General features: G+C 35.1%; 1 pseudogene; it reads right to left on the bottom strand.

Moving 5' to 3' along the window:
* Nucleotides 1-1,297: 1,297 nt before the first annotated feature.
* On the bottom strand, nt 1,298-2,504 carry LOC131407982 (olfactory receptor 51H1-like; annotated as a pseudogene).
* Nucleotides 2,505-12,576: the final 10,072 nt, after the last annotated feature.

Raw genomic sequence — 12,576 nt, 5'->3', positions numbered from 1 at the left:
ATATCTAATAATCCCTGATTTTATCCTCCTTCAAACATTTTCCAATCTATATTCTTATCATATCTTTATCAGGCACACTTAGCAAAGATGCCTATCCCAATGAGTATCTAGAGACATTAAGTAACTCCATAAAGTTATACAGCAAGTAATGTTCAGATTCACATGTAAACACCACGCCTTTCCACTGGTTCCCTCAGCAAAAATGAGTGACTCTGGAAATTTCAAATGAGACTTACTAATATTAAATGAGACAGAGAGATTAGGAAGCATGAAATAAATCTTGAAAAAGTACAGTTTTTACTCACACCTTAATTCAGAAAATATATATTGAGTGTTCACCATATGGTGAACTACATTAAGTATTTGGGATAGGTTGAAGTGAAATAAAGAGTCCTTATTCTTATGAAGTATATAGAATAGTAGGGAAGATATACTGTCAGGTAATAATAGTGCAGTGTGAGAAACTCTAACATAACAAAAGTCATGTCGGCAAAGCCTTCTGGACAGAAATAAGGTTGAAAATTGACATCTAAAGTGTATATAGACTTCCCTATTCTTCCTGATCACTGAATGTACCATACTCTCATACTTTTCACTTGCTATTTTCTTTTTAATATTTTTCTCTCCTGCTTCCAACCCATTGCACGTACACACCTTATTTTTATTAAAAATACTCAAAGAACATATAAATAAAGAAATAAGCAAAAGAAAATAAATGTTTAACATTGAATACCAGAGTGATTATCATAGAGCAAAAACAATCTGGGAATTTTTCTTGAAAAAGTTGTTAAATGATGGCATACAATGAAATACTACATGGCAATATAAAATAATAAAATACCAATACATAAAACAACATAGGCGAATGTCAAATGCATTATGCTAAGAAGCCAGACATGGAAGACTACTATTACATTCTGGAAAAAGAAGAATTATAGGCATGGAGAACAAATCAGTGCTTGTCAGGGATTAGGTATGAATAGAGAGTTCACTAGAAAGGGTCAGCGTGATAGAATTCTGAGGAGTGATGTAATTTGTCTGCATCTTGGTGTCAGTGGTGGTTACATGATTCTATGCATTTGTCAAAACTTACTAGAACTATATACCAAAAAGAGTGAATTTCACTATATAAATGTTGAAAAGTTGTTACTCATTATAAGAAAGAAAAGTTCATATTTTTATCAAGTTAACTATGGTAAATTCTTGCTTTTATCAAAACCATCACGCAATGGTGTATCAAACCCATTAGATTTGTACAGTTCAATATAGTAGTTACTAGTTACACGTGACTCTTTAAATTTACATTTCAATTAATTAAAATTAAATAAAATTAAAAAATTCAGTTCCTTGGTTGCACTAACAAAGCTTCAAGTGCTCAATAGCCACATGTGGCTAGTGGTTTCTGTGTTAAACAATGGAAATTTAGAACATTTTCATCACTGCAGGAATTTCTACTGGAAAGCGTTGCATTTGATATTCTTCTCTGACTGGATTACATTTACACAGAAGTCGTAGACACCATTAAGGGCCAATCCTGCCCCCACAAAATACTCAGACAATCCTCTGCCGAATCTGCTTGGTCCTAACACTGTACACAACAGGATTGAGCCCAGGAGGGAGCAGCAGGTAGATATTGGCCATGAGTGTGTGTACTACTGGTGACAAATGCATCCCAAAGCAGTGAATCAGAGTCATGCCAATGAGAGGCACATAGAAGAGCAGCACTGCACAGATATGAGAGAGGCAGGTGTTGAGAGCCTTGAGTCTCTCTTCCCTGGAAGAAATGCCCAATACTGCCTGAAAGGATTAGAAAGAGACCAGAAGCATCAAGGCATCTAGTACAATGACGAAGATCACAGCCAGCAGGCCATAGATGCTATTGACACGGGTGTCAGCATAGGCAAGCTTCATGGCATCTTGGTAGAGGCAGTATGCATGGGAGAGGATGTTGGACTGGCAAAATGGTAGCCTTTTGATGAGGAAAGGCACAGGGAGTACAGCCCCCTCACTCAGCAGCAGTACTGCAGCTCCAATCTTGCCGATAATACCATGAGTGAGAATGCTAGCATAGTGCAAAGGGAGGCGAATAGCCACAAAGTGATCAAAGGCCATGGCCACCAGAACACCTGATTCCACTCCCCCAAAGGTGTGGATAAAGAACATCTGAGTGATGCAGGTGTCAAAGCTTACTGAGTTCCAGTTGAAACAGTGAACACTGATCATGGTGGGCATGGAAGATAGTGAAAGGTTGAGGTCAGTGGCAGCTAGCATAGCCAGAAAATAATACATGGGCTCATGGAGACTTTGCTCAGCTTTGATGACAACAAGGATGATGATGTTACCCAGAAATGTGGTACCGTAAAGAAGACAGAGGGGCAAGGCCATCCAGAAGTCCTTCTCTGGCATTCCTGGAATCCCAGTTAGGATGAAAGTCTGGTGGTTATCAGTAGTTTGGTTGAACGGTGACATTGTGGAATGGAGGCTTGACTAGGCAAAAAGAGAACTCATTAAGTCAAACAGCTTCAATTAGAATCATTGACAATAAGTATTGAGATGGTAGCCATAAGAAGGAATAACGTAAATATTATTTTAACACACTCTTCTTCACAGTCTGGTACAGAAATTGATAATGATGGCCCTGCCCCTTGAGGCAATAATTCTATCACTGACCGTCATATACTAAAATATCTGGGGAAAAGAAAAAGAAACGCTTAAATCAACCTCTGCACCCAATAGGGTTAGAATTCATCTGGAAACATCAAGGAGTTAGCTGACTTGCTTCCTTGCTAAGGAAGAATTTGATATTGTACATTTATGTGGGTAATGAACACTGATGCCAATAACCTGAAAGGAAATATTAGCAAGCACAAACATGACAGCCATATGGGCTGTTCATAAACACAGATATGCAGATATGTGCATATGTGTGTGTATCTTGATTGTGATCTTAAATTGTTGTGATTTAAACATGATCCCATTGGAGACTCAATTTCTCCACCCACATGATGTGGGACAGAGGAAAAAAGATACTCTTTAAGGACTTTAAAGCTCTGACCGCCTACATTCCTAGGAGTGTATGGATGCTAAAAGGACCTGAGCTCACAGCAGGTGATGGAAGGAGAAGTTACTTTGGCTACCAAGGAACTTTAGAATGACCCACAATGTAGGCAGGATAATAGTTTCCAAGGGTGTTCACATCCTAATTCTTGAAACCTGTGAATATGTTAGCTGGCATGGCAAAAAAAAGACTGCAGATGTCATTAAAGTTAAGGACCTTGAGATGGGGAGTTAATCCTGGATTACACTGGTAGGTCCAATCAATCATATGAGTCCTTAAAAGTGAGGAAAATTTCCCAGTTGCAGAGAAGTAGAGAGAAAGTAGCATGAGAAAGACTCAACACAACTTGTGAGGATGAAGGAAGAGGACCAGGAGCCAAGGAATGTGAGTAGCCTCTAGAAGTTGTAAAAGGCAAGGAAACAGAATTTTCCTTCAGAAACGGATGCAGACTCGCTGAGACCTTGATTTTAGCCCAGTGAGAGTCATGTTGGACATCTGAGCTACAGAACTGTAAGATAATAAATGTATATATATATATATATATATATATATAAAGCCACTACATTTGTGGTAATTTGTTATGGCAGAACTAGAAAACTAACACCCAGAGGAGGCAGAGAGGAGCGGCTTTAGCATCTTTTTGAAAATATTCCAGGTCTTCCCTTTCAGTCTCATTTACGCAGGCCCTGTCTTTTTCTTCAGTATGTTCTGCGCTGCAATTAGATTTCTCTGTCCTAAGGTGTATCTGGAGTGGAATTCTGAAATCCATTTCTGTGTTACTCCTGAGGGAGGAGAATGCCCTCTAGTACTTGCAAAGAGTTTTACAACTAACAGTTGATTTAGTCAGATGAAACCCATCCATGGAGGATCTCCCAAAAGACAAGTTCTAATATTGTTCAGATTGGTTAAGTCAGTGTCCCTGGTGTTGAAAACTCAACTGTATTGGATAGTACAGATGTAGAACATTTCCATCATTGCAGAAAATTCTATTGAAATTGGAAACGTTGGTCCTACAGACTGCAGATTTGAAAGATATCAACATTCATACTGATTTCTTGATAAATCTTAGATCCAATTGGAGTTGAGGGTCTTCACTTATATACCACAGAAGCTTTGCCTCTCTTTACCTGTATCTCCCAGTCTTTGTCTCTTTTCTGGAAATTTTAACAGGAAAATACTTCAAAACTAAAGACTCTAGAGAGAGACCACCTGGATTTGAATCTGGCTCTAATATCTTGGACAAGTTACTTAATAATCTTTGTGCTTCATTTTTCATTTCTTTAAAATGAAAATGAAAATAATAAGTACCTACCATGGAATAGTTAAAAGTATCCATTCGGGATACTGATAGGGCATTTAGATAAGCACCAGTAAAATAATAAACACTCAATAAAATTTAGCTATAATCAATGTTTCTCTATTATCTATAAATTTTGTAATGTTTGGTTAACTGTGAAAATGATCTCTCAAAATATTTATAAGCAATAAAATCTATTTATATGCTGTTGTATGTGTCTACCTACTCATATATTATTTATATATTTTGATCAAATTCTATATTACCTAAATCTCTCCATCCCTCAGCCAATTTAGTCAAACCCTGAATATCAGTGGCTTGTAGGTGGTGGCTGTTGCAGTGCTCAAGATAGTGGATTCTATGGATCTGTGCTCAGTGACTCTGCACTTAATTGCAAATGCTTACTGTAAAGAATTTATTGGAAGCAGGTCCTAGATAAATCAGAGATGAAAGAATGTTATACTAGTAGGTGTCATGGGTAGTGAAAACCAGTAAGACGAAGAGAAGAGTAAAGAAAATTGATTCTGAGGGATTAGGACCATGAAAGAAATATCACACTGACTATATGAAGAGCTTAATCCCAAAGACCAGCACAGCCCTTCCAGAATTCAAGGTAAGGATGGCAGACTAGGCTCTTGATTCCTTAAAATCTAACGAACTCACAAAAAGCTTTTCATGTTTAATTAATTTATTGATTAATGACTTTATATTTGTTAAATAGCCAGCCCTGATGGTTGCTAGGAGTCAGAATCAACTTGCTTGCACTAACAAATTTGTTGAATGCCTGCTAAGTACTAGATAGGTCATGATAATCAGAGGATCAAAATGAGCAACTTTTTTCCTTCCGCGACCCATAGCAAAGAACACACGAAAAACAAGATGAGATACAGGAGTGGAATGTGTGCTTGAGGTTGAACAAAGACATGCTTTACAGATGGGTCAAGACGTTCAGCTTGTATCCTAAGCTTAATTCTGTCTCTATCATACGGGTTACAGAGTATGAAGAGGATCAAACCTGGACTTTCCTCACAGCAGAAGGGCAGGAGCTTCCGTGGCTGAAGAAGGGTATGTAGGGATGGAGGTGGAGGAGAAGTGAGAAATGGGAGTCTTTTTCTCTTCTATCCATTATGGAACTCCAACTCAATGTTCTTTTCCACCCAGGCAACTGAGTGGAAGAGCTAATCCTTGAAGGACAGGACTGAGCACACTATAAGTATACTATGCTCTTAAAGTATCTGAGCTATAGGCTGAAACATAGTCCTGGCCCCATGGATTTGTCCTCATTATGCTTTGAAGTTCTCTTTAGTCTACGGGAGAGGATTGAGTTTTAGCCACAGGGACAACTTCTGCCATTAAAATTAAAATTCCAGACCAAACAGTAGACTGTGCTCAACAGACCTGACCTCGTTCACTCCCACGACTCAATCCTGACCACTAAAAATTTTTCTGTGAACTGTCGATACTACAATGCCCTCCATTCTGTGACAGCATTCTCAGAGAAAGCACTACCCAGACCTTAGGTTGTTCCTCATCACCCAAAACCTAGTGTAGGAAATGAGAGTCATTTCTGATGCTGACAGCCACAGCAATAAAGCCAGAGATTTAAAACGAGTCACACATTAGTCCAGAATTCCCACTGTAGTCATCCTCTGGAGACAAAAGCATCAGTCTTCGTGGAGATGCCCCACTGCCAAAGGCTCTGTAGACTCAGGCTTCTGGGCATATTGCTCTTCTTTGTCTTGATCTCAGAGGACCTAATTTTCCCTAATGCAAAATGGTGATGGTAACCATACAAATACAGAATCAACCTCAGTGCTATATGAATGCTACCTCACTATCTATATCAAAATACAAATGTACTTTAATGCCTAATCTTTATAACTCTCTCTAAAAGGAAGGAAGGAAGGAAGGAAGGAAGGAAGGAAGGAAGGAAGGAAGGAAGGAAGGAAGGAAGGAAGGAAGGAAGGAAGGAAGGAAGGAAGGAAAAAAGTAAAAGAAAACATCACTCATTTCCAGAGGTATTCTAGGTACTCTCTTGTTCTTTTCTCTGCTTCACAGCAACGCCCTTCAACACTGGGATCTGTAATTCTTGGTTCCACTTACTTCCCATCCCCTCCTGCATTCACTTTAGTAAGAGTTCTTTCCCACTCCACTGAAATTATTTTTGCATACTTCACCAATGCCTGCTTATTGCTGAATCCAGTGAACATCCTCATCTTACTCTCCTCTTCAGCAGGATTCATTACAACGGAAAACTGCATCAATGTTAAGCTACTTTCTTCTCTGTTTTTTTTTGTGACACGATGTTTCCCTCCTCCTTTAATTTCCACTGCTCAATGTCCTTTGATGGTTTATCTTCCTCTGACATCGCTAAATGTTAGTGTGTCTCTTATTTGGTCTTTTAGCCAATAGTTTAAGTCCATGCTCTCATTGAGTGATATTATCAAATCCCATTGTTTTAAATATCATCTATATATTGATTACCTCCAAAAATATATCATACGATCATTTTTTTATTGATAAGATCATCTTTTTTGTTTTGTTTGCTTTTCTGTATACTGTTAATATGATATGATACATTACTATTTTATGTTAAACCAATCTCACATTACTGGGATAAACCTCTCTTGTTCATGGTATAATTTTTTTTTCTTTGCTTGGTATATCAGTTTACTTATATTTTGTTAAAAATTTTGCATATCTATTCAAGAAGGATATTTGTTTGTCTTTTTCTTTTCTTGTTATAACCTTGTCTAGATTTTGTATCAAGTACTACTGGTTTCATAAAAGGAATTAAGAACTGTTCCCTTCTCCTCTATTTTCTGTAAGAGTTTGTATCAAAATGTCATTATTTTTTCCTTAAAAGTATGATAGAATTCGAAGAAAAGTAATCTGGATCTGGATTTTTCCTTGTGAGAAAAATTTTAATGATTAATTCAAGTATTTTACTTGATGTAGGTTTATTCAGATTTTTTTATATTTTGTTTAGACAGCCTTGTAAATTTTTGTCTTTGTAGGAATTCGCCCCCTTCCTCTACAGTTTAATTTGTTTGCATAAAGTTCTTCATAATATTTCATTATAATCCTTTTTATATCTGTAGGATTGGTAGTGATAGTTCCTCAGTTTCCTAGTTTGGGTTGTTAGTGTCTTCTCTTTCTTTTTTTTGACTACTTTAGCTGAAAGTTGATCAATTTTGTAGATGCTGTCAAAGAAACAAACTTTGAGTTTATTAATTTTGTTTTCTTTCCCTTTTTGGCAATAATATTTATGATTTCATTCTTTACACTGACTTTGCATTTAATTTGCTCTTTATTATCTACATTAAGGTGGAAGCTTGAATAATTGACTAAGTCTTTCTTCTTCATAATGTAGAATTTAAAGCTATATATTTTCCTTTAAGAATTATGCTAGCTGAATTTCATAAATTTTATACATTGTATTTTGAGTTTAATTCAATTTAAAATATTTTCTAATTGCACCTTTTATTTTTTATTTTACCCATGGGTTATTTAGGAGTATGTAGTTTAATTTCCAAATATTTGGTGTTTTTATAAATTTCTTTCTGTTTTTTATTTCTAATTTGATTCTATTATGGCCAGAGAACATTCTACATGTGACCTTAAACCTTCTAAATTTCTTTTGATTTGTTTAATGGCCTAGTATGTGGTCTTTCCTTGAGAATGTTCCATGTGTGATTTTAAAAGATTTGCATTATGCTGTTGTTAGGTGGAGTGAGTGGAGTGAGCTATATATGTCAATTATGTCAAGTTGGTTGATAGCACCTTTTAAATCTTTTACATCCTCACTGATTTTCTGTTTAGTCGCTCTATCTATTCCTGAAAGAGTGTTATTAAAATTCCAAACTGTAATTGTTGAATAGTTTATTTTTATTTTCAATTCTACCAGTGTATTTTTTACTTTGTATATATTGGTGGCTGGGTTGTTAGGCATGTATCCATTTATAATTATTATACGTTCTTCATGTATCGATACCTTTAAATGTCTCTCTTCATGTATCGATACCTTTAAATATCTCTCTTTCTAGTAAGTATTTGTTGTTTTAAGGTCTATTTTTGTCTGATACTGTTGTAGACATCCAGCTCTCTTATGGGTACTGTTTCCATGATGAAACTTTTCCCATCCCTTACTCCCTACTTATTTATGTCTTTGAATCTGTTATTCCACTTGTAACTAGTACACACTTGAATTTTTCTTTTTTATCTAATCTGACAATCTCTGCTTTTTGATTGGAGTTTATAGCCCATTCAAATTTAATGTAACTATTGACTTGGTTGGATTTACATCTGACATGTTGCTATTCGCTTTTTATGTTTCTTGTCTTTTTTGATTCTTCTGTTTCTGCTTTACTGTCTTCTTTCATGTTAAATATTTTTATTGTACCATTTTAATTTCTCTGTTGATACTTTATTAGCTTTATTTTTGAGTTATTTTCTTAGTAATTACCCTGGGAATTAACAAAATGCATCTTTAACTTATGTTAATATTGTGTTAATATCAGTAAAATGTTTCAAATTTTCTACAATATAGCTTCATTTTCTTCCCTCCCTTGTGAAATTATTTTCATACATGTTGCATTTACCTATTATGAACTAAATAATACAGTGTTATCATTATTCATTTAAACAATCTATATTTTCTTAAAGAAATTAAAAAGATAATGTATCATTTACATAAATACTCTTTGTATTACTCATATATTTAACATTTCCAGTGTTCTTCATTTCTTCTTTTGATTCGAGTTAATGTCTGCAGTCATTTTCATTCAGCTTGAGGACATCCTTTAGTATTTCTTTTAGGGCAGATCTGCTATCAACAAAATCTTTATATGTTTTTATTTCTGGGAAATTTATGTATTTCACCCTTATTTTTGAAGGATAGTTTCACTGGATATGAAAGTCTTATTTGACTGCTTTTTTTCTTTCAGAACTTTAAATATGTCATCCCATCACTCTCTAGCTACTAGTTTTCTTACTGCTGAAATGTCAGGCATTAATTCAGTCTTTTTTACCCTGCACTTGATAAGTCATTTTTCTTTTGCTGCCCCGTCTTGGGCTTTCAGCAGTTTGAGTATGATGTTTCTACGTGTTAATATCTTTGTATTTAACTAATTTAAGTTTCTTGAGCTTCTTGAATACATGGACTAATGTTTGTTGCCTTTAAATTTAGAAAATGTTAACTTTATATCTTAAAATATTGATTCTTCTACTTTCTGCTCTCCTTCTGGGACTACCATTACACATATGTTGGTATCTTGTTGTTGTCCCACGGTTAGATGAAACTTTGTGCATATTTCTTCAATATTTTTTTCTATATTATTTGAATTTGTCACTTGATCATCTATCTGTCTTCAAGTTCAGAGATTCTTCTTTCTCCTATCTCATATCTGTTGGGAGACCATATAGAAATTTTTTTTTACTTCAGTTTATTCTAATTTTTTATTCTTAAATTTCCATTTGGTTCTTTTTTATAATTTCTATTTCTCTGTAAAGGTTACATATTTGTTCAATCATTATTGTCATATTTCCTTTAACTATTTGCACATAGTTTTCTTTTGTTCTCTGAACACATTTATAATAGATTCTTTGAGTTATTTATCTACTAAAATCAATACATGGGCCTTTTAAGAGTTGGAGACTATTGATTGCTATATTTCTTGATTATGATTCATGCTTTCCTATTTCTTTGAAAGTCTCATAGATTTTTTTGAAAACTAGGTATCTTAAGTATACCCATCTTAAGTACCTAGATTCTTAATTGTTTTTCAAAGGGTTGCTGTGTTTTTGTTATTTTTCTTTTTTTGTTTATTTTTAGTAACTTATCTGAATTTAAACTTTGAGATCTATATTCCCACAATAAATCTCTCCTCCTAAGTGCAGCCATTGATGTGTCCTCTCAGATTATTTATATTTTTATTTAGTTTTTTAGCCTGCCTTCCTAGGCGTTGTCCATGTGTCGGCACATCTTGGTGGCATGTCAATAAAGCTTAAGCCAAAAACACTTCTACTGATTGATCTGTATGTAATTTGGGGAATATATTTAATATTCAACCAGTTCTCAAATACCCCTTTGCTTTCACTTTCCAGCAGGTTTTCTTGGGTTTCCCCTATGTTTGTATAGCTTATCAGAAAGTCAGGGATGCATGAGGAGCTTATGTACTCTCTGACTCTAATCTCCAGATTCTCCCTATTAAATTTCTCACTGACGCCCTACTTGCAAACTCAGACTACCAAAACTTTATTTTCTACCAAGTTTGACTATTTTAGCTATGAAAGCTTTAGTTTTTTTCTCCTCCACTTCAAGTTGAGTCAGCTCTATTTATAGCACAGCTGCTGGTTTTTCAGCCAGCCTCAACCTGGTAAAACTACTTTTTTAAAAAATTTTAAATCAGTGGTGAGAAAATGGTGTTCTTATCTGAATCTGTAAAAGTTTTTCAAGAATAAATGTTTATCAATCTGTTGTTTGGCTTTGGTCAACTTCCAGAGTCTTAGAATGTTTTGTTGTTATATTTTTTTTTGATCAGGAAGATTCTCCCTGTGCTAACGTCCATGACAAATCTTACTCTATTTTGTATGTGGGCCACCACCACAACATGGCCACTAACCAGTGGTGTAAGTCAGTGCCCAGGAACTGAACATGGGCTGTTGAAACAAAGAGTGCCGAATTTAACCACTATGCCACCAGGGCTGGCCTTGTTGTTATATTTTTTAAGTAATTTATCCAGGTTTATACTTTGTTTTTTCTTTTCTTTCTTTTCTTTTTTCTTTTTTTTTTTTTTCCACAGAAAGTAGTCACCAACCTCTTCATCTGAAGCGGGCAGAAGTCCCTCTTTTCCTAAAATTTTTTTTTCTACTTTAAGGTGTTTCACCTTAAACCTTAAAGGGGAACAAATAAATGAGAGAAATACTGGCAGAACACTTTCTGACGAAAAACATGACATTGTGTTTGATGTTAATATAGATAATGAAGTAGGGAGTAAAAACTTCATGATAAGAAAGAGTGATAGTAAGAATTGCTGAGGTAATGTTGCTGAGTAGACAATAGGGAAATGATCTAGTGCAAAAACGGAAAGGTTTGTTTTAGAAAGGATCATGGATATTTCATCTCATTTATATAAGGAAACAGAAAAATTATCATATATTTGACACTGATAGTAGATGAGTAAATGTGTTTTGGGGCACTGGGTATTGCTTTCTGATTGTTTCAAATTTTTAGTGAAGTAGGAAGCAAAGTCATCAACAAGGAATATGGATGTGGGTAAGATGTAAGATAGTAGGAGAACAGTCATAAAGTATGATTGCTTGGAAGCATTGAGGGAGGACAGGAGGTCTTTGGTAAGAAATTTAAAGTGAGAATAGTCAACACAGTTGTATGATTTCAGAGTAATCTGGGACTCTTCCTTGAAGAGGTTATGCTAAAGGTGGCATCAGTTTCTGTAGATATGGGTGAGGCAAGTCATGAAGTCTTCAGAAGAGTCTAAGCTCTCAGGTTTGCATCAAGCACAGTGCTTGTCTAAATAGTACTTCAGAGATTGGGTAGCACTAGCACTCTCACAAGACTAGAAACTCTTTGAGAGCAAAGTCTTTGTCTTTAAATATATATATATATATATACACATATATGTATAATGTAAAACTATATATATACAGAAAATCTTAGATTTCTAGACATAGTCACAAATTCTTATTAAAAAGTATACAGAAACACTTATTATAAAGCACTAACTCTTAATGTTTATGGTATAAGTTGTCTTCGGTAGGTTGTAACACAGACTTGGAAAGAAATGGGTTTAGAAATTAAAAATAAACAAACTTCTGCCATACATTCTCTATCATGCCTGAAAAAAGAAGTATCATCATAAGAATTGTTTAGATCTTGGCTTTTGTTTTCTGTTGTTATAATGTGAATATGTATATAGATGGAATCAAACAGGGCATGAAGGGTGGTGGATAGGGCCTGTGGACAATTTAAGGGATGATCACACAAAGGCACACACTGTTGGAGTAACCAGCCTTTTCTACAATTTTAAGAATTACCTCATTGGTAAAAAATATCGTTACAGAAAGATATGTTAAAACAAATGAAAGAAATTTTATTTGATAGATTTGAATAACAACCCAGGAAACCAAAGAAGACCAGCAAATTTAAAGAACTTCGTCCTCTGTGTTCCTGATGGAGAGTACAGACCATCTTTCTCTCTAT

This window comes from Diceros bicornis, chromosome 7 (genome assembly GCF_020826845.1).
Source record: "Diceros bicornis minor isolate mBicDic1 chromosome 7, mDicBic1.mat.cur, whole genome shotgun sequence".
NCBI lineage: Eukaryota > Metazoa > Chordata > Mammalia > Perissodactyla > Rhinocerotidae > Diceros > Diceros bicornis.
This window is presented reverse-complemented; position numbering and strand designations above follow the sequence as displayed.